Source organism: Taeniopygia guttata, chromosome 6, assembly GCF_048771995.1.
Source record: "Taeniopygia guttata chromosome 6, bTaeGut7.mat, whole genome shotgun sequence".
Lineage (NCBI taxonomy): Eukaryota > Metazoa > Chordata > Aves > Passeriformes > Estrildidae > Taeniopygia > Taeniopygia guttata.
The window spans coordinates 5,052,287-5,078,282 of record NC_133031.1 but is presented as its reverse complement, the minus strand read 5'-3'; the positions used below and the strand labels follow the sequence as shown (position 1 = coordinate 5,078,282).

Genomic DNA, 25,996 nt, shown 5'->3' with positions numbered 1-25,996 from the left:
GTAAGGGGTTGTAGGCTACCAGTTTCAGTAGGGATTTTGGAAATGTCCTGTAGTTGTACCTGCTACCCAATTTCTGTGGATAAATAGAAATGGGAACATGCTGGAAATGGGAGATTCCAAAAATGAGAGGATCTTCTATAGAAAACCTGCCCCTTGGTTGATATTTTAGTCTTGGTTGCTTTAATTTGGTTGTGTGAATCTCAGGCATTCCTGCAGGGTGAAAAGAGACTTTAAATCCATGTTTATTTCTTATTTGTGCTCATACAGTGTCCATCAAAAACCAGAAATTAGTTTCTAAGGGAAAGCATCCTGTAAGCGCACAAGCTTTCTTACACTCTGGAATTTAGTGACCTAATTAGACCTGGAATTAGCTCTTGACCTAAATGCAGGGTTTTATGGTCTCCATGATGTTCTGGAATGCAAACCTTAGACTGGACAGTAAGAACTTGGAAATGGTTTCCCATTAAAGCCCTCTAAAAACAGGAATGCTGGTTTCCTTCCTGGCTGTCAGGCATTGTAAGGGGCTGCCCAGGGAAGTGGTGGAGTCCCCACCCCTGGAAATGTTCAAAAACCCTATGGATGTGTCACCTGAGGCATGGGTTAGTGGTGACCACAGTGGTGCTTGTTGACAGCTGGACTTGTCGATCTTAGAGGGCTTTTCCCACCTTAACTTTTATGGGATTCCATGAACTGAATAAAAGAAAACAACTTTTGTCTTTAACTGAGTAGGGATAACTCTCAATTTGAATACTTGCATATGGCAGGGATACAGTTTCTGGACATGCTAAGTATCAAAAGAGAGAGCAGAAAATCCAGAAGGACATTCCCTGGCTGGAAGCAGGGAATGGATGATTGCTACCAATATAAGAGGGCTGCAGAGAGCTGTGTCCAAAAGAAAATGGAAAAGAAAAATATGTGGAAGACTAAACAGTAAGGTGCCAGTAGAAGGCTAGGAGAACAATTTGAGCAGGACAGAAGGACTAAGGAATTCTTTCACAAGCAGAAGTGCAAAAATCTGGCCACAGAGTTTGGCAGATGAGTAACAGAGACTCAAAAGGAGGAAATAGGGATGAATAGGAAAGGAGAATGAATATTTTGCATCTGTATCACCACAGAGAAGTTGGAGCAGGATACCAAGCTCCTGTTTGGAAGGTGAGTCCCTCCTTAAAACCACACTGTACTTTCTTGGAGCTGTCACCAAGTCTGAGGGCAAAGAAATGCCTTTCCAGAAGCCTTGGCTAGGGATGCTGATCAAAGGCTCCCAGGGAAACTCAGCTGCCATGGGATGGAAAGTGAGGTGTCCCCATGGGGAGATGATGGATAAACGGGGGAATTTGGCAGCTGTTGCTTTGTCAAACACCTTCTGGGAAATCAGCCTGAGCTCCCTGTCTAAGGGAATGTGTATCCTCGATTGCTCTGCTGAGCACCACAGTTTGCTGCTCTTCATCTTCCAACTGCCTTAGAGATGAATCCCTGGGATTCTGCTTTCCAGCTAAGGCTCTTTTGGAATTCTCTTTCCTTTGCACACGTAGCATTGAGTTCCCCGCAAGTCCTTTGTAAATCCAGCAGTATTGGAGGCTTTTACTGCTCACAAAGATGACACAAATTTAGCACTGCACAACCTGCTTGCCAAGTGTGCTTCTTATGAATCTGTCATTGAGTCTTAAATACTTACTGCAAAATGGAAAAAAAAAAAAAGTGTGATCTGTTGCATGTAGGGAGAAAAAGCAGATTTTTTTTTTAAAATTTACTTGCAGTGTAGTGTTTGCTTTGGAATCCTAGGAAGTATTTTGAAAATAGAGTGATGGGCAGTGTAGCACAGCTGATATTTTTAAAACATTGGGAAAATTTGGGGTTTTTTTTTTTAATATTAAGTTCCACTTTATGCTAACTCTTGCATAGCTCTTGCCACAGAATCATGGAATGGTTTGTGTTGAAAGGGACCTTAAAACCCATCTAATGCCACCCCCTGCCATAGGCAGGGACAACTTCCACTGTCCCAGGTGTCTCCAAGTCCTGTCCAACCTGGCCTTGGACACTGCCAGGGATCCAGGGGCAGCCACAGCTTCTCCGGGAAGCTTGTACATTCTGTGCTGTTATCTGCACAGATGTTCACAGAGCTCTTTACCTTTCCTTAAACTCTCCATGTGCCTCGAAACCCTTTGCCAGCTCCAGGGAGAAACAGCTGAACGCTGGCGCCGAGAGTCGGCCTTTTCCACACCTCCCATAAATCACCATAAACACCTTTTATCATAATAAATGTAATGCATAGCATTGGCCTCCAGATCTCCTGTTACAGTAGCAATGGGAATATTTTCACCTGGAGGCCTGGCAGGGTGAGGCTGACTGGGTTTTAGCCTTCCCTGTTAGCACATGATGGAGGAGCCGGCGTCGCGCACCTCCGAGCACGATGCCAATTATTTTCCCTGGCAAGCTGTCACCCGGCAAGCTGGCTCTACTTCTGCAATTTCCCCCACAGCATCTGAGACTAAACGATGCACAAACAAGGCAGGCCATGATTTATTTGGAATTATTGGTTTAGGTGCTGATTCTCGGGGGAAGGGTGCCCTAGGCGCTATACATTTAAATACGCAGAAGAAATCCTGGTTTGGGATGGAGTAAGTGTTCAAGTCAAATTGTTGTCTTATCTTGGCTTTCCTGTGCTGCCTAATTTCCCAGCTGATGCTTTCTGTATTTCCTGCATGTTCCTTGTCACCTCTGTAGTTTTCTAAGTGGCAAAAAAATGTGCATTACAAAAAACCATTTGGATTTAACCCCCTGGCAGCAGACATTGTCTCCCAGGAATAACTGATACAAGTCATGGAAATGTTCTGTTTCTAACTCAGTTCATTGCAAAGCTCAGTCTTCTTTTCTGACCACTCTAAAGTGATGTGGGAACCTCCCATTGCATTTGCTTTTTAAAATATCTGTAAATACATGTAGAAATTAAGGTGAAGTTTGTATAAAAGGCTAGGGAAGGAACTTGATTTACGAAGAGTGCACTCAGTGTTCATATGTCATAGCAGGCTAACACACAGACATCTCCTGGTTCTCCTGCTGTTTGGAATTTCCCAATCATTTATTCTTGTGCTCTTGGAAAACAAGGAATGATCCATGTTTGTGTCTTGTGAAATGGTATTTACTTTTATCTTGGGGAAGGAGGAAGGGAGGAAGGGAGGAAGGGAGGAAGGGAGGAAGGGAGGAAGGGAGGAAGGGAGGAAGGGAGGAAGGGAGGAAGGGAGGAAGGGAGGAAGGAAGGAAGGAAGGAAGGAAGGAAGGAAGGAAGGAAGGAAGGAAGGAAGGAAGGAAGGAAGGAAGGAAGGAAGGAAGGAAGGAAGGAAGGAAGGAAGGAAGGAAGGAAGGAAGGAAGGAAGGAAGGAAGGAAGATGCTCTTACAGTATTTTTCTCTGACCCTGATTTATTCATTTCCTCTCCACACCGTACAGTTATAATTTAAAGGAGGACTTTATCAGTGTTTGAGACCCATTTTTGCAGTTTGTCTTGTCTTGTTCCAAGATTTTTTTTTGCCTTTCAAATTATTTTCAAGGCAGCCTCAGCTGCACAAATCCACCCAACACCAATCTGTTGTAATGGCTTTAGTAAGAAATGAGAACCAAGTTTCTTGTCTTGTAAATATATCTGCAGCTGGTTAAGATAGCAATAAACCATCAGTACTTAAAGTGTGGTATTGGGAAATGTGGCTGCAGCAGGAAAGGAGTGTTGAGAACAATAGGACATCAAAAGCATTGGATACAGATGAGTGTATTGCTGAATTTGGATATGGACATAAGAGAAATTGAGACAGCTTGAAAAATGTAATGTTTTTATGCTTGTTCTTATATAAAGCCTCCCTTTTGTGGGGTACCAGGGGCTCTTCAGGAATTATTTGTGGGGAAACAGTAATGATCCTTCCCCCTCAGGAGCTTTTAGCAATCTGAAATATATTAAAAACTCAGAAGCAGTAAGATCCAGCCAGCCCTAGTCCAGATTCAAAGTTTAATTATTGATGTTTGTCATTCACAATGTACTCTACAAGCAGAAGGCATTAGTATGTTTATAAAAATCTGGGTTTATGTTCAAAAAACACATTCTAAAGTGAAAAGAATGCCTGACTGAAAGATTGATTGTGGAAGAGGTCCTTATTTTCTCATTGGCCTTTATTTAATTAGACAAATATCAAAGTAGGAGATTGGTAACTCCCTGGAAGAGAAGTCAAGAAAAAGTAAACCTAAATTAACATTGCATTGTTTTCTTCTCCCTTTAGAGATGATCTCTAGATCTCAAAACACCTGCATTGATAGAGATTTCAAAATGTTTTGTCAATTAGTTGGGACATGAATCACCCTTTCCCTAAATTAGTCAGGCTGCGTAATGAATATGAGAGGAAAATCCAGCTGAAATCCCAGGTGTGCATAGAACCATTTTATCTGAGGGACACAGGCTGAACTTTAAGCACCTAATCCATTTACGTACCTATCAATTACCCTGTAATGGTTAATTATCCGTGATCCCGTTAGGGGAGCAATCAAGCAATCGCATATGTTACCCTTTTCTACAGTCATCAAACATTGTAGGAAATATTTGACCTAAATTTTCAGTAATTACTAAAAAAAAAAAATACTCAGATTCTTTGCAGATTTATGAAAACACAGCAGGAAATCGATGTTCATTTTCAGGGATGGGAGTTCTGGAGTTTGGGAGCACTTCCAGAGTTTGTTTTAGTGGTGTTTTAAAGGTAGGGATTCAAGTTCTCAGGCTTATCTCAGCTTCTTGAGGTGTCTTTGATAAAGTTCAGGAGCCCTCTCCTGTGCCCCAGGGCCATTCCCTGAGATGGGCACAGCAGCAGAATGTGCCTCTGCAGGGATGGACTGCCAGGAAATTCCAAATTCTGGAACATTTGAACTGGACTAAAGCGGGAGCACCCACTGCATCACGTGAAGATGATGGACAACACAAAGGTGCTTCTGTTGCACATTGATTTTTAAACTGGTGCCACAATCTCACCCTAATTCAATACAGAGAACCATCCCAGAGCTTCAAATAAAATTACAGCAGTTAGCATGCAGTTTGCTGAGTGTAAAGATTAAATTATAGCACTACAGCTTGTTTTCTTGTTTTATTTTTTTTTTAATGTAAATGGAAGGTTGTTCCTCAAGCAGACACTTAAAGGAAGAAATCTCTGGGCATCACAAAGTTTTTCCCCCATTGTGAGTTTGTTTTGCACAGGCTGATTCCCTTGGGGAGCCTGGGGAATTAAAGGCTCTGTTTTGTTTTGTTTACTTTGGACACGTACTAAGAGCTAATAATAGCAGTTAAAGTATCCTCCTCCTTCTCTTTCATTAACAGAAGATTGAGGCCAGGCTTAGATCACTTAACAGGGGACACCAGCAGATGACTTGGTGCAGAAGGGCCACGTTAAAGGGTTTTGTGGCTGCCATGTCCTGCAGCAATTTTGGGATTGAGCTGGGCAAAGGGAACACAATATTCCAAAAGGCAGATGAAGTTTCTTTGTTCTAGGAGCTTCTCAGTAATTCTGGGTTCCTAGGGGTTTGGGTGTGTTTGGGAATCAGTTCTGAGGCTTCTAAAGCCTTTTACAGCAAACAGAAAAGCAAAGGAAGAAATTGGCTCTGCTGGAACTCCTGAGCCTGGCTGGGACATTGATGCTCACTGCTTTGGGTATGGAGAGAAGCAAGGACCATGAAACTCTGCTCTTCTATTCTGCTGATCCTTATTCACTGGCCTCCAACATACAGAGCCCTAAATACCTCCACATCCTTCTCATTTTGGTTAGACTTCAGAACAAAGAAGTATCACTTGTGTGCAAGTGACTAAAGAAACACATGGGGTGAATCAGGAGCACCCTTGGGTGCTGTCATTAATTGTGAGAGGCCCTGGGGCTGCCTCAGGTGTTGGATTTACTCTGGGCTGGAGGCTATAAAAGCTGTGGAATTATCGGACTGGGGTAGAAGTTGCTGCCCTAAATGTGAGGGTCAAAAAATCACTGGGGTCAGCTGTTGCTGAGTTGAGTTTTGGCTGGAGCTGAAGAGGGTGGCAGAATATTCAGCTCTGGACGTGGAGATATCTGTGTGCTATTTCTGGCTCTTTGCTCCACTTACAAGGAATATCTGACTTTTGTAAGTAAAGAGGTGGCATAAACAGCTCCTTAGTGTGTGAGGTTTGCAAGGTCTTCAAAGCTGTAGCTTTTCAAGAAAGAAGCAGTAATTATACATCACAAAAACTTTCTTGGATGCTGATATTTCAGGATAAAAGGTACCTTGGAGTCTGAGCTCTGCATGAATATTTGTGGCACAGACTGCTCAGTTGTTTGTAGGGGATTTTCCCTATGATCTAGGCCCTGGAAACCCCCATTTAACCCATCCTTGGTGTGGAAGGTTCTCCCAAAAGCTCAAGCACATCTGATTCTTTGCTGAAGGTGACCTTAAGGCCTCCTGTCAGGTGAAGCAAACAAGCTCTGAAATGGAGACACTTAAGGAATTTTTCAGTGCCATATGGATCTTCTCAAAAACATGATCATTCAGTGGCTGAAGAGAAATATAATTCCCAAGTGAACAAGTCTCAGCAGCCATGGAGTCGCTCCTGTGCCTCTCTCAAATCCTCAAGAGGGTTATCAGGGTGCCTTGCTCTTGTGGGTGCACCATCTGATCAAAGTTCTCCTTGTCTGTCCTGTTCTTAAGCATCTTCGTTTCTCATGTTGTATTTATTCCCAGAATAGAGGCTCCACTGTTACTTGCTGGGTGTTTGCCATGGTCTCCTGAAAAGCACCTGCCCCCAAATTCCTTTTCTGCCAGCTGACATGGAACTCCACCCCAGGGTTCATTGCAAGACAAGACAGTGACTCATTCTTCCCTCTCAGAAATAGCATCCAGAAAGCTCAACAGAGGAAGCCAACAATGAACACAAGCATTACAAAAATGCTCCCATTCTTCATGAGTTAATTTTAGAGTAAAATCAACATTTGTTCATAGTTTAGAAATATATCCATCCTCATTATTAGCTTTGTTATTGTCACTGTGACTATTTTTACATGGCGCCTTCGATTTGCAAGGGGGTGTTTTTGACCAAATGGGAAGTTGGGTCTTCATGGTAATGAACAGAGGATTGGGTCAAAATCCCTACACTGGGAGGGTGAATTTCTTTGCAAACACAAAGGATTTCTGGGAAGTTTGGTTTCTTTGCTTTCCTTTTTAGCAGATGGCGGTGAGAGTGACTTCATCATCCAATTCTTGTTGCCTGTTAGAACCTAAAAAATAGTTCATACATAGAGATGCTGGGGAGAAAAAGGAGATTTCATATCTGTAGCCTCTCCAATGTGAGTGGTGGTGGGGATTCCCACCACCCCAATCTCACTGTAACTTACGCTTTTCCAAGTTTTTTGTCCTGGTTTTGATCTCATTTGATTTTGCTGGACACCATTTCTGCCTGTTTTGATCCACTGGTATTTTGTGTTGTGAAGACAAAAGTTTTGAATCTTTCCAAAGACAACTTGTTATTTTGTAGGGAGAAAAAAGTTGGCTTTCATCCTTTATTTTGACTGTCTTTGATTTGTGAAATGGAGAATTCCAAGAAACAGCCCGGTGGAGGAAAATCTGCTGGGTCCAGGTACTGAACAGGAAAGCTATGAGCAAGTGATGATAGGGAATATAAATCATGCATTCAACACAGCCAAAGGCTTTGGTGGAGGCAGGAAGGCAACAAATCACCACTGGGCAAAGCTGATGGCTCTTGCAAAGGAAAGAAAACACTTCTTTCCTTATTTTATTGTGGATAAAATTCTTAATGACACCAATTGTCCAAAGATTCATAGCTGTGTGTGGGAGAGGGAAGTTCCCTGTTAAAAGTGCTGCTCTGACCAAGGTAATGTCCAGGAGGAAAGTAGCAGGATGGAAAATTAGCCTTTGCCATGTTGTATTCTAGGGAAGAAATGAGGATTGTCACAGTAAAGTTTAAAAGCTCAAAACAACACAAGATGTAATGCGAGTTCAGCTCTAGTAAAAATGAGATGCAGGTCTTGGTGGACTGTCTTCAGGGCTTATTGTCCTAAAAGTTCCCATTCCCATTGAAATTTTTCATTACTCGGCCTAAAAGTGAATTTAGGTGGAGAGGTTGTTGTAGTGTTTATTGAATTACCAGAATATTTTCTCTCCCCAGTATAAACAAATGTCCCTAAGCAAAGTCAGGTGTTACTTGGCAAAGAAAATGTTCATATGTAACTTACCACTGTAAGAGTTTCTCTCTACTTTTAAATAAATGAAATATTTCCTCCCTCTCGTCAAGAATGTGTGACTATTTAGAAATAGAGGCTTCTGTAATGAATGGATGTATGTTTACACTGCCTTTATATTTCTTATTTCTATCGTGTTCTACTCAGCAGGATGTTCACTTCCTAATATTATTCAGATTTAGAATTAATGCAGTTCAGTTGCACTGAGTACAAATGTATAAATCACAAAATGGAGCGCTGTTCTCCCTTGAAAATAATAATTGGGTATAGATCTAATGCTCCCACTTCACAACTAAATTTCCCTTGAGGGGTCAAAAACATGACATGACATTTTTGCCCACAGGTTGAGAGAGAAGATTTGGAGTTTAAGATGTAAATTTTACTTATGAATGTGGAACAATAGAGGATTTATTATTTATTATTCATAGAGCCTTGACAGCTTGGAGAGATGGGCAGAGAAGAACTGTTTGAAACTCAACAATGGAAATTTAGGTCCTGCAGCTGGGCAGGAACAGCCCCAGGCACCAGCACAGGCTGGGGGGAGCTGCTGGAGCAGCTCAGTGGGGAAGGACCTGGGGGACACCGAGCTGTGCCCGGGCCAGCAGAGGCTCCCGGGGGACACCGAGCTGTCCCCGGGCCAGCAGAGGCTCCCGGGGGACACCGAGCTGTCCCCGGGCCAGCAGAGGCTCCCGGGGGACACCGAGCTGTCCCTGGGCCAGCAGAGGCTCCTGGGGGACACCGAGCTGCCCCCGGGCCAGCAGAGGCTCCCGGGGGACACCGAGCTGTCCCCGGGCCAGCAGAGGCTCCCGGGCCAAGGAGGGCAATGGGAGCTGGGGCAGCAGAGGAGCTCTGGCAGCAGGTCAGGGAGGGATCCTGGCCCTGGGGCAGCCCTGGAGGCACCTCTGGGTGCTGTGTCCAGCTCTGGAGCCTCAGCACAGCAGGGCCAGGAGCTGCTGGAGCTGAGCAAGGGCCTGGAGCATCTGGGTGCCCAGGAAAGGCTGAGGGAGCTGGGGCTGCTCAGGCTGGAGAGGAGCCCCAGCTGAGAGGGGCCCTCAGGCCGGGCTGTCCCTGTGTGCAGGGAGGGGCAGAGCAGGGCCCAGGCTCTGCTCCGGGGCCCAGCAATGGCACCAGAGCCACGGGCAGGGCCTGAGCCCAGCAATTCCCCCTGCACAGGAGGCACAACTTCTTCCCTGGGCAGTGCCAGCCCTGAGCACATTGTGCACAGAGCCTGGGGGCTCTCCTCCCTGGGGCTGGGGCAGAGCTGTGTACACACAATGCTGTGCCCTGGGCTCTGGGATGGCCCTGCTGGAGCAGGGAGGTGCCACCAGCTGCCCACTCGGCCCCTCCAGCCTCAGCCACCCTGGGATGCTGTGATAATCCAGGACAATGTGAACAAAATCTCAGTATTTGTCCATTAATAAGTTGCTGTATCATTACACAAAGATTGGTTTCAACCTCATACTTGAGATTTGTTACAATTATCATCAAGAATGCAAAATGGTCTCAGAGGTTCCCACTTGGAGCCTCCTGAATACCATTTATTGTTAATCTGCTGCCAGACAGAACACAGCAGCCCAGGAATGGGCAGGATCATCAGTATTCCTGTGCTGTGGGCTGGTTTTGCTGTTCTGTGTTTGATGTTGGCCTGCTCATGTCATGGCCATTGTAGTCCCTCAGTTAGAAAATTCCCTTTGTTTGAGCTGCTTTTTGAGAGCATTATTCTGATCGCTGTTTAGCCCCAGGCTGACTTTACTCCAAGGTTACTCTTAGGTTTAGCTGGGGCAAATACTCAGGAGTGGCTTTGCATAGGTACTAGGAACTGGCAGCCTTCCCACTACTATCCCTTAGCAATCCCTGCATTCCCTTAGGGAATGCAACGCTTGGTTTCTGCTTTTCAGCCTTGGGCTCACCTTGTGCTCAGGGCATGGACTGCTAGTGGGTTACTCCTTAGTCTCCTGTTATTTTTGTTAATTTGGAGACAAAGGAGGTGGGACAGGAGCAATCCAGAATCAGTTGGACTGTGAGCATAACTTCTTTTATTCCATCATCCCATCTGATCCAGGCTGGATCAGTAGAGGGGAAGGAAGTGTGAAGTTAACTCTAGGAGTAAATCTGGGTTTCCTACCAGCAGCCAAAGCTCTCTGTGACAAAACACCTGGACTCAGTGCTGGAAAAAGGGATGTGGTATCCCTGATCTCCCTCAGTCAAATACATGGCTGCTTCCAGATGCTGGCACACCTGGGGCAGGAGCTCAGTCTCTGTGGATACTTCTGCCCAGTGGATGTGAATCCCAAGAGGTGGAAGTGCACCAGCAGTGAAATAGGTGAGAACAGCATACCTTGAAGGATATGGGATATCTGCCTGTGGAAAAACATGGAAGTCGGAAAGCTAACATCCAGATGAGGGTTAAGTTTGGAAATTCTGAAAGTTTGGGGAAAACTGATTATTGCAGATCATATTGGGGAGTACTGGTGGAGAGGTAAGGAGGGCTAGGCCACGGGGTAGAAGTGGATTCCATGGAATTCAGAATGTGACCACTGTGACCTCAGCAGCTGGAAGAATCCCCCTGGAGCCTCTCAAAACAGCCACTGAAGGGAGGTGGGGACAACCAAGAGGATGACAGGGAGAGGTAGGTGGGAGCAGAAGAAGGGGATCATCCGAGTACATGAGGAGGAAACAGCACAGAAGAAAAGGAAGAGTGCTCACCAAGGAGGTGCTCCAGAGTGGAAGAAAAGGGAACGGTAGGAACTGAGGTAGGCACGGAGGGAATAAAGGCAGGAGCTGGGAAGCTGGGGGATGGCCAGGAAGGATGAACACAGATGCATCACTGGATTTTGGAACTAGCTGAAGGTTCAGTGAAGATATGCAAAGGATGGAGAATGAAGAATTTACAAGATGGGGAAGTACCAGGAGAGTTGGGAAGAAAGGGGAGAATAGGGATAAGAAGTGATTAAGCTTAAAGCAAGTGATTAAGCTTAAAAGCTCTTTTGATCAAGACAATTTACATGATCATAATTAACATTTAGCAGGGAGAGAGAAAAGGCATTTTGAGATCTGGACCATGATTTGAGTTTTATTTTCACAACAAAATATAAATATGAGTCAAAAGAAAGTATTACAAAAATGTTCTCTGTGTATCCACTTGGATCTGGCAATTACAGCAGAAGAGCGCAGAAGAGGTTTCAAGAGGGCTCTGTAGTGGTTCTGCAAGTAGAAGTAGCTTCATACATGTGGTGATATGAGAGAGAGCAAAAATAAGGGCACAGGGATGATGGGACATACCAGGGGAGCACAGGTTTTTTCCTTGTTTTTGCTGCCCCACCTGGAAGAGCTTTGCAAGGATAATTCTGAGCAGTTACTCTGTTGCCACAACCAATGTAAGGGTTGCAGGTATGGAGGTTTCAGGTAGGAAATGGCCATAGTATGAGGAGAACCCACCTTCCTCTTATTCCAGCAGATACATGGAGACCTGGATACCTGGAGATGGCTAACTCTTGCTTGGTTCAGCCAAACACCAATGGGGCTTGCAGCTGTGCTTTTCTCTAAGGGTATTTCATCCAGCTCTGGAATATTCCAGTATAAAAATTATAAATGTGGGAGAGAGCAATGAAGATGGAAAAGGCATAAGGGGGGTTATCTGCAGAAGATTTTAAACTGGAATGTTAATGATTTCAGTCTTCTCTGTACAATACTCAAAGCCCCCTCAGGTCCGTCTGAAGTATTTTATCGTATTTCCTCTAAGACCAGAATCAACATAAAGATGAATTTGGGGAATACTTAAAGGTATTTTTAATCCACCTTTGTTCTTTTCAATATGCTTTAAACATGTTTCCATTAGCTTCCCCAATACTGCATGGTGTTCCTACTTCTGAGAGCTGCTTGACCCTTGCTCAAAGTCTATCACATAATGACACATTAATGTAGAAATGACTTCAGGAAGCGAAGGTGAAAGCATCGAGTGCTTCCAATCTTCCTTCCTCAACTGGATAAGAAATGTGAGGGAAAATACGTTAAATACACATTGTACATTTTCCCCGCTGCCCCACGTTCATCCAATCATGAATTTGCCAATAGTGAATAAGTACAAGCTATGCAGAGCATTTTAAGAAGCAAAACCTGCCAGCTTTAGGAAAGAGGCAGGGAAGCTGGAAATTCAGAGCTCTGGGATTTGCCGTGGGCACTGTGGAAAAGCAGGGATCCTTCCTGCTCCTCCTGACTCCAGGCAATCCACTCCAGCCCCGTGTCCAAGAAGCTCCTTGGCACTGGAAAGGTAATTATTGGCTCCCTGCTCACCTTTGTACAAGACTCAGTGTCAGGAAAAACAGCAGCACTGCCATCGTGTTGGACTGATGGCAAAGTCTCCGTCAGAATTTAATCCCTAAGTGTCTTAGGAGAAGCTCAGAACTGCACAACTGTGAACTCCTGGTCATATTTTAAGACTCTCATCCTAAATATTCCCATTCACTCAAAGGGAGAGAATAAAAGTGAAATCATGGATTGCTAAGGTTGGAAAAGACCTGTAGGGTCTTCAGGTCCAACCATCAACTACGTGTTCACCACTAACCCATGTCCTCAAGTGCCATCTCCACACAGTCTTTGGACACTCCAGGGATAGGGAGTTCATCCCTGCCCAGGGCAGCCTGTTCCTGTGATCCAAAAGCCTCTACCTTTGATCCCAAGGAGCTCCAAAAGAGCCGCCTCAGAGCTGTGCCAGTTGGGGCTTTTCTGCAAGGCTAATGAAAGTGCACTGAAATTCACTTTTATCCAGAACTGAGGAAAAGAGGGTTTGGAGCACAGTGGGGAATTCTTCTCTCCTGCGGGTTCTCCTGTAAGCTGTGGCTGATCCATCTCTGGAAGTGTTCCGGGCTTGGTTGGATGGGGCATGGAGCAGCCTGGGACAGTGGAAGGTGTCCCTGCCTGTGGACTGGATGAGCTTTAAGGTCCCTTCCAACCCAAACCATCCTGGAATTCCATGATCCCCTGGCAGCTGTGTCTGATGGGCTGTGTGCAGCTGCTGTGTGGGATTTGAGTTGAACAACAGAGCGCTTCTTTGCCATCGTCTTTAACTTGGAAACTCTCAGTGATAATTTAATGCTTCTCTGTCTCCAGAGGGAGAAAGAAGCTTGGATAGGAGGAAGAACTGGACAATGCACACAGGGTGGGATTGCTGGGGTGTCTGTGCAGGGCCAGGGCTTGGACTGAATGATCCCTGTGGATCCCTTCCAGCTCAGAATATTCTGTGATTCCATGAACTGGAGAAGGTGTGGAGAAAGTCTAAAAGAGCTCAGTTCAAGGAAGAGAAAGGATCTCCCTGCCAAGTGATACCCACAGCCCTCAACTAGAGGCACCAAGGAATCAGGAGGGCAAATACTTCTCTGAATCCAGGGAAAGCCTTCATTTTCTGGTGAAAGACAACAGAATGAACTCAATTTTCTGTCTCTGTCTTCCACAGTAATTCAAACCCTCCTATTCAGAGTAACAGTGCTCAGCATTCCTCGGAGACCAGTTGTCTGAGGACAGCAGGAAAGCAGAGGGGAGGGTTTTGTGGTTGTGGGGTTGTTACTGACATCGTGATGTTATTTGGGGTGAACACACTCAGTGTCAGGAGTGGGTGGTCTGGGAACCGACACACAGACAGGGATTGATGCTCTTGGTTCATCTCTGATACATTGGGTGCAGATAGCAATGATTTATTTTATGGACAATTCTTTTTTTTTTTTTTTTTTTTTTTTTAATCCAAAAAGATGACTTGGGAAGGAAAAAAATTCTCTTCTCTTAGCAGTAGGGTTTAGGACCTGGGGAACTGTACGGATTTCCTTCTCTAATCTGTGGGAATTAGCCCTGACTGACAGGGAGCCAGCATGCAGTTGACTTACAGTCTTCAGCTAACTTGCAGCTCTGTAGAATTCCAGGAATAAAACACTTCTTGTCCAAAGTGGAATTCCTATGAGGATCCAACCAGAAGGGTCAATGCTGGAACGGAGGCTGCCATTGTGTCCTGGGGGAGAATCCATGCAGGTTGGAGAGCAAAAAGTACTTTTTTGGGGGTAAATTTTCAGTGTGTGGTTACTCCTGATGGGGGTTGTGGGGTGTGAAAAGAAGAATAATATAAACTATAATAATATAATATAAACCATAGGAGTTCTGCTAAAAGGAAATTCAGTGGATTGTTGTACTGTGGAGGACTGCGTGTGTTATGCTGTGGTGCTTTAAAGCAGAACCTCCAAAGAGAGCCTTTTACCTTTCCAAAAATTTAATTGTGAGCAATAAACCATTAAAAAATAGCCATTTGAAGACTAAAATTCCAGGTAGTGAAAAGCAGATAATCAAATGAATGCCTTGAATGTGCTTTTGGAAAGTGAGCAGAGTGTGGGAGAAGGTACCAGAGGGAGAAACAAAAATATTGAAAAGCCCTGGTGCAGTGTTTGCTTTATTGCTGGAGCAGTTAGGGAAATCTCCCAGACAGGATTACAGCTTTCCCAAAATTATTGGATGAGGAGATATCAAATCTCTCATAAGAATATTTGGATTTAAAATACTCCTTTGCTCCAAAGAGCATTTCATTTTGTGTGGTGCCTTTCTGTGCCCTTTTATTGCTGAAGGATGAGCAAATAATTGAAGTGGGGTTTGTGTATTTCCCCTGCTGCCTCTGCCAGCTCACCTGGGGAGAAGGAGGCGGGATACAACTCCAAACGAGCTGGGTTCAAGCAGGGCAGGAATAAAATGTTCTTTATCCACAGCTCAGCCAGTGACGTCCTCGTTGCTGTAGTAGGGGGTGAAGCCAGGCCATGGCCATGGAGCTGTTGGGTTCCTGCCTTGCTGAGCAGTTCTTCACAGAAAAACAAAACTATTTTTAAGGCTGATAATTCCACCTGCTTGTGGACAGTACCTGCAGGACAGAGGCACCTGAACTCTGTCTCTAGAACCAGGCTGTGGCATTTGGATGTGGCAGTGGTGTGGCACTGCCCTGGTACCCTGGACAGCTCTCACAGCCTCTGCATCCAGAGGGAGAAAGGACAGGGAAAGTTCCTGTGTTTTGTGTGGCTGTGACTTCACTGTTTCTTGTGCTTAAGGTGCCTGTTTAGGGTTCCAGCCTTGGGTAGGTTTAAAATGGTGGAAAAGGGTTAGAAGCTGCTGAACTTTCACAGCACCAAGTAAAATGTACCCATTTACCAGGCACTTTTTAAATCATACTTTTTATATATGAGTGTGTATATATACAAAAAAAAAAAGTGTATTTTTATATTTGTATTTATAGGTGTGTGTGCATTTGCTTATGTGCTATATTCCTCTGCCCTTTTCCAAACACTAAGTGAATTTTTACAAGCCTGCTGCATCTTTTGGGGTCCCTGGATCCTCACCCAGTGCCTCCCACAGGGACATGTTGGCCCTGCAAGAGCCAGGCAGCCTCAGTATTCCCACCAGGCTTCCCTGGGCACCCTGTTCAGCTCCAGAGCCTCTGGCCTGTGCCATGCCCTGCCCTGTAAACATGACACATGCCACACACGTTGAGGTGACCCTGGGCGGGAGGAGAACCAGGTGACATCCTCCCCCTTGGGGCTGCTGAGAGCTCTGTGCCCACCCCCCCAAGATGGATTTTCATCCTCTTTCTTCCAAGGGTTAAGCAGAGCTCGTGTTTTCTGTGTCCAGCATGGCAGCAGAAGGGGGATTCTGTCCCAGGACTTTCCCTGCATTTTTTATGGACCAGCCTAGCTAGGAGTTATCTCTTAATCTGGCTTTGAAGCCCAGTATAACCTGCTTTGCTGGCAGGGATTCAGCAGCCAAGTGAGGAATAGCTCTCCCAAAACTCTTGCTGTCCTGATGCTTGAAGTGTTTTCTTGCTGAACAGAAGTGCTATGGGCTCTTTTCCTTCTGGTCTTGAATCCCTGGAGCTTGGATTCATTTCCCAGGTGGAGGATAAGGAAATCATGCTCAGTCCTGGAAATCTCCATCCCTGCTCCAGCTGAGTGAGTGTTTGTAGAAAGCTGGTGTAGTAATTCCGTGGAGAGCTTGGGATGTGGGAGTGAGGCCACAGGAGGTGAAGCATGAGGAAGCCTATTTATACATCTTAGCCTCTGGATTTCACCTGGCTTAAGGTGTGAAATGTGGTTCTCAGCCCCGGCAGCACCAAGTTCTGCACGTGCACAGAGTCAGAGCTGGGAAATGAGGAGGCAAAACTGCAGCAGCACCCGTGGTCTGCCAGCAGCACAGAGCTCCCCTATGAGACAGGAGCATTTCCAGTCTGGGGTCTGATTTGGCCATCGAAAATTCCATGTATTTCCCTGAAATGTTGGTTCAGCTCAGGGCTGCTAGGCTGGCCGTGCTCTGCAACATGGCAGTGAGGGCTTTTCCTCCTGCCCTGCCCCAAAGCCTCCCAGCTGGGATAGACTCTTGCCATCCCTGGGAGCACCTTGTCCAAATCCCACTCTGTGCAAAGCCCACCCTGTGCTTGGAGTCCTTGCCCTGCTGGTAGGTAGGTATTTTTTGTGCAGGTATTTTCAGGACCTGCCCTAAAAGTGCTCTTGGCACATCCAGCATCGTTTCCAAGGCAGGAAAGGGCAGGATTGGACCCAAAGTGTTGTGTTTGCAGTGAGAATTCCAGGTTACACCATCATTAGCTGCCCTGTGCTTTAGACGAGAAGTTACTGTGTGGCTTCCATCCACTTAAACCTCCTGGTTCTTTAAATAGGTGTCCTTGGCCAGCTTTTCTCACTCCGTTAATCCCAGCACAGATGAACTGGCATGAATAGAAATGTTTATGGCAGCTGCATATGGAATATATCTGATTGTTGCACATAGGCACAGCTCTGGGCTTGTCATTTGCTGCTCTATAAAGAGTCTTGGATAATCTTTCTGAAAGGAGCTGTGTAAATGCAGATATAATTAGCTTTTTTTTTTTTGCCTTTTTTTTTTTTTGGAAATAGATATCTCTTAATAAAGCGCTGGAGCGCAGAATAGCCATTTCCTGTGATTTTCATTCACATAATATTTATAGTGCTGCAGAACAAATGAGCCGTTGGAAAGGGAGAGAAATGAATGCTGTGGATGAACTTGCCTTGAGAGGAGTTTGTGATCAAATTATGAATCTAACAAACTACAGTAAGCCAATTACTGCTCCTCCCAGATTTGTCAGCATGCAGGCTCAGTGGGATTTGGTGTAATCCCTCCCTGTGAACAGATGGGCAGATTGTAGGGCTCTGCCCAGACTTCCAGAGGGCTGGGATCATCTTTCCTTACCCCCTTTGCCTCTAAATGACAAAAATACTCAAAAAAGGATGCGCAGAATCAGTGAGGACATTTCTGATGTATCTCTGTGCAAATTGTCTTTAAATTTTTACCATCTTCTCCTCCCCAGAAGGTCTTTTTTGCCTGCCCAGGGGCACGCTGTGCTGTAGTTAAGAGGTGGTCAGCATTTTACTGTGAGCTCTTGTTTGCAGGGAATTACAGAACACCCCAACCTTCTCCTCCAAGGTCAAACCAACTGAAATGACAGGAAATAAACCAGGAATAATTATTAGTCCTCCCTGAAATCAGTTTCATCACAATCACTAAGTTGCCATCTGCATCTTTGGCCTTCTAGAGCTGCAAACTTTCTGCTTTACGGGAAGAAAATAAAAATGTTGCATCATCAGGTGGGAGATGCAAAGATTTTGTATTTTGTCTGCTGCAATTCCAAGAGCTTCCCTGTGCTCCTTGTGTGGCTCCTTACACAAACCAGACACCTATACAGCAGAAAGCTGCCAGTACTGTCCTTTGCCTCAACTAAACTACAGAAAATGTTGACTTTTACTTTATTGCACAGCTGTAGTCTTGCTTTTAACTGGAAATACATGCTGGTAACTTCTAGACTCGATCCAATATTTGTTTCCTAAGCAGTAGCTTCAACTTCCCAAATCTATTTAGCAACTACTCAGTAATAATAGTTGCTAAATAGATTTACTTACTCAGGAAAGAAATTGCTCTTAAATGTAATGAAATAAAATCAGTGGTCCCACCAAGGCTGAGCAGGGCCAGTTTTGGGTTCAGACCAGGTTTTTCAGGGCTTTGTCTAGGAAAAAAAATATAAGGATGGAGACTTCAAAGCCCCTTCTGCACCTCTTGCCTGTCCTTGAGAGGAAATGCTATGCCTTATTATCCTTATTGAATGCTTCAGCTTATGGATCATGGAACATCCTCAGCTGGGAGGGACCCACAGGGATCATCCAGTCCAGCTCCTGCCTTTGCCCAGGACACCCCAACAATCCCACCCTGTGCATCCCTGGAGTTGTGGCAGCCTCGGGGCTGTTCCCGTTCCCTGGGGACCCTGTTCAGTGCCCCAGCACTTTTCTCCTAAAGGAAAAGTTCTCCTGTTGTGTCTCCTTCTGCCACATCCGAAGCCTGCCATTCAACCCATTTTTCACTTGTCCACCCTTCAGACCACACTGTCCTCACTTGGGTACAAAAATATCATGAGAGACAGTGCAGAAAGTCTGGGAAAGTCAAGGGAAATTATAACTGCTGTGTTCTCATCCACGTTCCATCCCTTTATTATTTCTGTCACTGTATCCTAGACAGGTTGGTCAGGCATGATTTAGCTTTGGTAAATCCAGACTGACTGATCCCAGTCACCTTCTTCTCCTCTGCATGCCCAGAGACGTGTTTTGGGAGGACAAGCTCCATAATTGCCAAAGATATCAGTGTCATCTGAGGTGTTTAAAAGAGTTGGCAGTGAGAAGGAACTTTATGCAAGTTTTAAAAGGCTGGACTGTTGTATTGAGATATAAGAGAATCAGAGCTCTGTAGCAGGTCAGCTCTGTCTGTCTGGGACAGCTGGGTTGCATTCCTAGGACAGGTTGGAATTGGCAAGTGGGGATCATGTTGATGAAGAACACACCAAGCTCCAACAGAACCTTGGCTCCTGCTTTTTACAAAAACAGAATATATTTCTCAGGCATCCTCTTCCTGAGCGCAGAAAAATGCACCTGAGTCTGGCAGAAGTGGAATTTAGTCTTCTTCATGCTGCACTTGGTGCAAATGCATGCCAAGGAGAGTCCAGCTGATCCAGGAAAACCCTCAGTGAGAGGCTGGCCCTGGCTGTGTTTGGGTCAGACTCGGGGAGAGGCAGGATGCTCACGGAGGAGAGGGAACCTTCTCTGAGCACCTTTCCTGCCAATCATCGTTATTCCTGTCAGATCCTCTCGCTTCCAGAATAACTCCCTTCTGCCAAGCACTCCCAAATCAGAGCCCACAAGGTGAATTACTTCCTTTTGATGATGTTCTGAGGGAATGTGAAGCTACCAACAATAACATTCTTCGAGCATATCAAATATTTAATGCACATGTCTGGGAGCAAGAAGCCTGTTCTCTCTTTCAGAGGCAGCTTCTCCAGGGTTGTCCTTTCTGCCTGTAGGAATTCTTCACTCCTGGGGGACAAATCTTGCTTTAAAGATCTTGTACTGCTGATTTCATGGGAATTGGCTTTAGTGTTTTGGGAACACGTGAGGAGTGAACAGTGTAACAGAAATACAGGTCTATGTGAGGGACAGGTGGATCTCACAGGACAGGTAAATCTTATTAATAAATGGTAGAAAAAAATTAAATACAGCACACAGCTACACCAGGAAAGAGAAGTTATCCTGGGTATTACTATGGATACTAGATTTTTAATTTTATTTTCATTGGTTTTGGTGTTAAGGTATAAATAATGTTCCAGGTCGCATAACACAAAGATAATTCTCATCCTGATTATTTTAATTGTATGAGGTTTTTGGAAAGAAATTAAGGTTTTAACTCATACTGGTAATTGGGGTTTGTGGGTGAGAAGCAGTAGCATTAGATAGGTTTGCAGTAACCTTGTGTAGTTATTTTTTGAAGGACTGGGGAACAATTATAGTCTAAGTAGAGGTTTTCAAGAACTGGAGGGCTCTGGTGTTACAATGGATACATGACCATATAAACTTCGTGTTGTGAGCTCCCCTTTACTCTTGCCATGTGCCCTCACAGAAAAAAGAGCCTTATTTTGAAAAAAAATACTAATGTTTTTGTTGTAATAGAGACAACAGTGTCAACAGCAAAATAGGAAAAACAAACTGACAGAGGGGAAATTTAGGCTAGATATTGGGAAGAAGTTTTTCCCTTTGAGGGTGGGCAGGCCCTGGCACAGGGTGCCCAGAGCAGCTGTGGGTGCCCCTGGATCCCTGGCAGTGCCCAAGGCCAGGTTGGACAGGGCTTGGAGCAGCCTGGGACAGTGGAAGGTGTGGAAGAGGGTGGAACTGGCTGGGCATTAAGGTCCCTTCCAGCCTGAACCACGATTCTCTGATTTAAATAAGCTCCATCAGATGCCTGGGTGGTCTCCCGTTGCACTGCGAGTCCGTGAAGTTCCAAGGAATTGCAAATGCGACTTTCAGTGAATGCTGTTTCAATTCCTCGAAGGTCAGTAAAAAGCCTGAGCTCTTTTCCAAACCCTGCTTTAGGCACCTGTATCTTGGGGGATGAAAGAAACTCATGCAGCAGCATCGCTGCGCCCAGCCGGGCTCCAGCGGCATTCCTGCTGTCCTGGCAAATGATCTCCCGAAAGCAGCGGGAGCCCGGGAGACAGACGGACAGGCGGACTGACAGATAGACAGACGGACAGGCGGACAGACGGACTGGCCCCGGAGCGGGAGCAGGGAGCGGCTCCGGGGGATGGGGGGTTCGGTACCCAGCGCTGCCCGGCCCCGCCCGCAGCGCTCCGAGCCGGGGGGAGCCGAGAGGGGGAGAGAAAAAGAGAGGGGAGAGAAGAGAGCCCGGGGGTGCTGAGAGAAAAGGAGAGGGGAGAGAAGAGAGCCCGGGGGTGCTGAGAGAAAAGGAGAGGGGAGAGAAGAGAGCCCGGGGGTGCTGGGAAGCCGGGCTGGGAGCGGGGGAGTGCCCGGCGCTGGCAAAGGGGCAGGCGCATCCCTGCCCATCGCAGCAGCGGGAGCAGCCGGGATGCGGAGCCGGGCGCCTCCTGCTCTGCCATGCCGAGGTATTTCATTGGGGTTGTCGGGTGCCAGGTGCGTCGCGCTGGGCTCGCTGTTGCTCTGTTGCAGCGCTGGGGTTATTCGGGAAGCAGAGAGGAGGGTGCAGGTGTGTTCTCGCTCCCGGGGGAACTTGCTGCATCACCCAGCGCAGCAAACTTTGAGCTGCCAACTCAGGCTGCTGGGTTTTGGGTTTGATTTCCATCGGAATTCAGGTAAAAGTACGCCCAGGACTAATATTTTATACACCTCTTTAGAAGAATTATGAATCCCTCATTGCGTTAGATTTGGAGTGGGGGGAGTCAGTAAAAAGCGCCGGGATTTAATTGAATGCCCTTTGTCAAACTGAGGTCTGTGCCTGTCCATCCCCGTGGTTTCCCTGCAGTGAGACAGGAAAGACCTGAACACTCGCTTTTCTGTTGTTTGCGCTGGAAATTCACAGTGTTGGTGGCACAGCGGAGGTCCCACAGCTCCGCTCCTCTTCCTCAGAGGAATTCCTTCGCAGCACTCCCATGCCCAGCAGCGTTCTGCCTGGGTTTTGCAGTTTTTAGAGTTGAGGATTAGGAAACTTAATGGCTTGTACCTGGCTAATTTCTTGACAAGTCTCTACACTCAGTAGTAATTGCTCTGTTAGTACTTTCTGTCAGCTTCTCTCCCCTTTTTCTCTCTTAGTTAACCGTGGTTAAAAAAAACAACCACGTATTTTGGTCATACCTTGAATTAATTCATATTTAAATCTTCTTACTGCATACTTTTGTTTTGTTGGTCTGTTACGGTTTTTTTGTTTGTTTGTTTTTGTTGTTGTTGGTTAGTTGGTTGTTTTTTGAGTTTTGGGGTTTTTTTTTAACTTATTCCTTGTCTGTTAATTTGGTATTACTTTAGTAATTACTGTTCATGGCATCCTGCAATTTCCTTGCCTGGTGTTGATTGCCATGCTGCCACGACTTATGATGGGTTTTTTTAAACGGGGTATTTTAGTGTTTACTGCAGCCCATTTAATCTGGAGAACTGTAAACAAGTGCAAAGAAGTAAACAAGCAAACTTAATGATTTGCATTTGAAGGCAAAGGGGAGGTGTGTGTTTGTTGTTTTCCACACCAAGGGAGGTGGTGTTTAAGGTGCTGTGTTGTCACAGGAGCATAACATTCCCTGTGGAAGGGTAACCCCAAGTCCATGTTTCCTTCCTTCCTTCCTTCCCATGAAGCCAGCTGATTGGTGGAGCTGGCAAGCTGATATTACAGGAGATATGGTAAATAATTAATAGTATTAATGGCCTGGACTTTCACGCGGTGGAGTTTTGCTTTAGACAGCTGGAGACTTTGCCTGTGAATTCTCAGTTCCTCTTATCACAATTTCAGGGCGCTTTGGGGTTTTCTTTGCTAGGGGAGGCAGCAGAACGGTGAGCCAGGGGTTATTTGATGCATTTTATCTGTCCGTGGTAGCACTCAGGTTTCAGGAACATGATCCCTGCGGCTTGGCAGGTGCACCCCTAAGAAATAAGAGTGGAATTTAAGGAGAGGACAGCTCTGCTCAAGGATGAAGCCGTCACTCCCAGCTCCTGTCTGGAGCTGCTGTGGCAAGAAAGTTCTTCCCAGGTGCTGTGTTTCACACCTTACCCTTGGAGAGGCAATGTGCAGTCTGTGGAGAAGTTTGGGGCTCGATATCTTCTTTATGGTGTTCTACTCGTGCTAAATCACTGCTTGGAATAATTGTATTGTCACCTTGTGTCATATTTGCTCAGGTGTAATGGCTCTGCCACAAAGGCAGTCGCCTGGAAAATTGTGCTGCAAAATTTTTTAATGTTCCTTGGAAAGGTGGGGAGGCTTTAGAGCCTTTTTTTCCCCTTCTGGTTTAAAAATGGGGGTTTAGAATTTTTTTATTTTTCTCTCATTTTTCTTTATATGAACATCCTGGTTTACTAGTGTCTGGGATTGTCTGGCAATGTCTTCTTTTAGGAATAGGAGCTGGGTCTTTATACTGAAGAAAATTTTCCTCACAGCTACTTTCAAATAAAATGAAATGAAAGAAATTTAAGCTCTTTAGATGAAAAATAAAACTAAGTGGCCGTGCTGTATTCTGGTCATAGCTTGCTGTACAGCTAATTTGTTGTAAGGGTTAAAGGTATAATACGTAAATTAATTCCTTTTGTGCTGCAGGCTGTGGTTTGAGAAGTCCAGTTTTAACTTGCTATTTAAATTGTGGATTAGTATTTTTTGTGTCATTATTAAAGGTTCTTATTCACAATCATCAGTTTTATTATAAACGAAAAGAAAAGAAAAAAAGCAAATTTTCACAAAGATTGGACTTGTGAAGGGCATTGGTGTAGTTTAATTGCACCAGTGAACTTTTGGGGCTGAGAGGTGACAATGCTGATGTTTGGAGCCAATTTTAGCACTACTGGTTCTGAGTTAATAATTTTAAATGTGCACTAGGAGCCTCAGATTGGGAAAGACCACCTGCATCTGCAGCTGTGGGGCTGGTGCTGCTGCCTTAATGCCACATCTCTCCTGTTGTCATCACTGAGCCCTTCCAAAAATGAGGATGGGGTTGGGGTGTTGGTTTTTAGAATCCCAGAATGGTTTGGGTTGGAAGGGAACATAAAATCCATCCTTTCCACCCCTGCCATGGCAGGGACACCTTCTAACATCCCAGGCTGCTCCAAGCCCTGTCCAGCCTGGCCTTGGGCACTGCCAGGGATCCAGGGACAGCCACAGCTGCTCTGGGCACCCTGTGCCAAGGCCTGCCCACCCTCCCAGGGAACAATTCCTAATTCCCAATATCCCATCCATCCCTGCCCTCTGGCACTGGGAAGCTGTTCCCCTTGTCACTCCATGGAAAAAAAAAAAAGGAAGTTTTATTGTCCTGCTGGAATTAACTCACACTCCCTGCTCCTCCTCGGTGGTTTCCACTTGGCTCTTCACAGCCCACCAGAAAATGTCTTGCACTCCCTGAGTACCTGACCCTGAGCTGTGCCTCTCTGAATTTATTCTGCTTCTGTTCCTTTAGTCCTTCAGGACCTCCAGTTATATGTGGGTGCTATCAATGGCCCCTCCTCCACGTCCTGTGTCTCCTCTGTGTCACACAGGATCAACCTGTTCCTGCCATCAGTGACTCAGTTACTGCTGAAATGTTTAATGAGATCAGTTCCAAGCCTGAATTTTAAGACCCTCCAATAATCACTTAAGTTTTCAGGACTTCTGCTGTTGTCTCCCCATGAACCAGATGCTCACCTACCCCTAAATGCCTCTGCTGGTGGCAGCTTAACTCCTGTTTTCCCACGTGACACTGCTGAATACTCAGCTAAACCCCAGATTAATGGGATCTCCAGCCTTTGGGGAATGTTATCTGGTGAAGTAATCTCCTAGTTAGTCTATCACGGGTTACCTTGTGCTGAATAATAAGAAATTTAGTCATATTTCCCAGTGCTTTCATGTCTTTGGAAGGAAATTTAAAGGGAAGAGCACTTGGGCCTCTGTGCCACTAAAGGAAGTGATGTAGGCTTGGAGAGAATTCTTCTCTTAAGCATGAATAATTTATTCTCTGCTCTTTAATTGTCTGCAGTATCCCAGCTAAAGGAAATGTTGGAGTGGTGTTCAATTTTGTGTGCCATTTGTTTCCAAACTCTGGCTTTGACTTTAATGGTCCCTACAGCTTTTATTCCCTTTATGATGATTTCTTCTTTTGTACCCTTGTGTTTCTTATATTTTATTTCATTTCTTTTTTCATTTTCATTTCTTCACCACTCACCCCCTCCCTCTCCTCCCCTGGTAAATATTAACACCCTTACTGAAAACAAGGTCAAAATTTTCCTTTGTACTTAGACTCCCTGGATTTGATGACCTTGGAGGTCTTTTCCAACCTTAATGATTTGGTGATTAGCTTTCCCAAAATACCCATTTTGCTTCAGAGAAACCCACATTGTTCTCTTCCTGACCCTTTCCTTCATAGAGCACCCAAAAATCTTCATAAAGTTCTCAAAATGAGAAAATACTGCATTCTTGGAGATCTTCCTGAAATTCTGTTACACAAATTCTCCCTAGATTTTCTTTTAACTTCTTCCTTCTGTCTGGTTTTAGACTTTTTGAAACTTTTGAAACTTTTTGAAACTATGCAGTTTTTGAAACTCCATAGGTTTCTATGAAAAGCCTTCTAATGTTGGAGGTAGTTCCCTCTTAGCACCCATACAGAGTCCTTAATCTTGAGGTCTTTCCCTTTCTTTTTTTTCTTCGGAATATTTGGCACTGGCATTTAAAGATTTCTGGGCCTCCTTCATTTTCAGATACCCAAGATTCTCATTTCAGTTGATTTTTCTAGTTACTTCCCTTAATTTCTTCTTTTTATTTCCAAATAAATGTTGATAACCCTTAATTACAACCTATTTTTCCTTTGTTTTTCCATCTTCTTTAATCAGCTGATTATCATTCAAATCCAGTTTATTTTCTGTCAGCAAATCCTCTCCAAACTGAGAATGAATTAACCTTATTTCTCCCAGATACAAAGGTTTCCTGCTGGATCAATCCTCTATGAGAGCACACAAATTAAGCTGCTATTTGTAATTTTTCTCATTCGTATCTGGAAAATTAAACTCCCCAACAGTGGCCCAATTTTTTAAAGAGTTCTTAATTCCCTTATGGACACTGGAGCCACCCAGGTGTTGCTTCCAGTTTAAGGCATTACTGTCCCCCAGTGCAATTTCCCTGGATCAGCCCTTCCCAGAGTGATTGTGATCACAGCCAATATTGAAATTTAACATATGCCTCTTTTCTGTACCCCTGTCTTTT

At 45.1% G+C, this 25,996-nt stretch overlaps 1 protein-coding gene across 17 annotated transcripts in view; it reads left to right on the top strand.

Annotated features, from left to right (window-relative positions):
* The window catches only part of PCDH15 (protocadherin related 15), a 617,117-nt gene that overhangs the window by 285,562 nt on the left and 305,559 nt on the right, over positions 1-25,996 (top strand). The window contains exon 1 of one of the 17 annotated variants that reach the window (XM_072930881.1): positions 21,082-21,224. The exons of 14 other annotated variants lie outside the window; for them this stretch is intronic. The gene's annotated coding sequence lies outside the window, so the exon portion shown is untranslated. Of the gene's footprint in view, positions 1-21,081; positions 21,253-25,996 lie in introns of those variants that run through there. 2 more of the 17 variants (XM_072930878.1, XM_072930879.1) reach the window with 2 other exon arrangements.